Source organism: Heliangelus exortis, chromosome 4 (genome assembly GCF_036169615.1).
Source record: "Heliangelus exortis chromosome 4, bHelExo1.hap1, whole genome shotgun sequence".
In the NCBI taxonomy this organism is placed as follows: Eukaryota; Metazoa; Chordata; class Aves; order Apodiformes; family Trochilidae; genus Heliangelus; species Heliangelus exortis.
In genome coordinates, this window is record NC_092425.1 from 3,106,213 (window position 1) to 3,106,536 (window position 324).

The 324-nt window shown below is 34.3% G+C and overlaps 1 protein-coding gene across 3 annotated transcripts in view; it reads right to left on the reverse strand.

Moving 5' to 3' along the window:
- The window catches only part of PAPSS1 (3'-phosphoadenosine 5'-phosphosulfate synthase 1), a 30,642-nt gene that overhangs the window by 22,257 nt on the left and 8,061 nt on the right, over nt 1-324 (reverse strand). The gene's annotated exons all lie outside the window — the stretch shown is intronic.

Below are 324 nucleotides of genomic sequence, written 5' to 3' on the forward strand. Positions count from 1 at the left end.
AAGTTAGATTTCATTTATTAATAGGTAAAGTCGACAGTTAGAAGAGCCAGAATTGGTTAAAACACAAAGAAGATTCCCTTACACTCCAAACTTCAAATAGAATTAAGTAGCAGTGACAACCAATGATCCCAGAGCACTAAACAAAATATATTCTGTCTGTCCAAGAGGAATTTCTTACTAGTCTACTAAAAAGAGTAATAAAATTGCATCAAGGTCTTAGACTCCACAAATATTCGACACTGCAACCAAAAATTGAGCTACAGCTAAGCAGTTTTTCAGAAGATAAACTAAAACAAAAGGATCCTCAGCAATCTGTGACTGTAC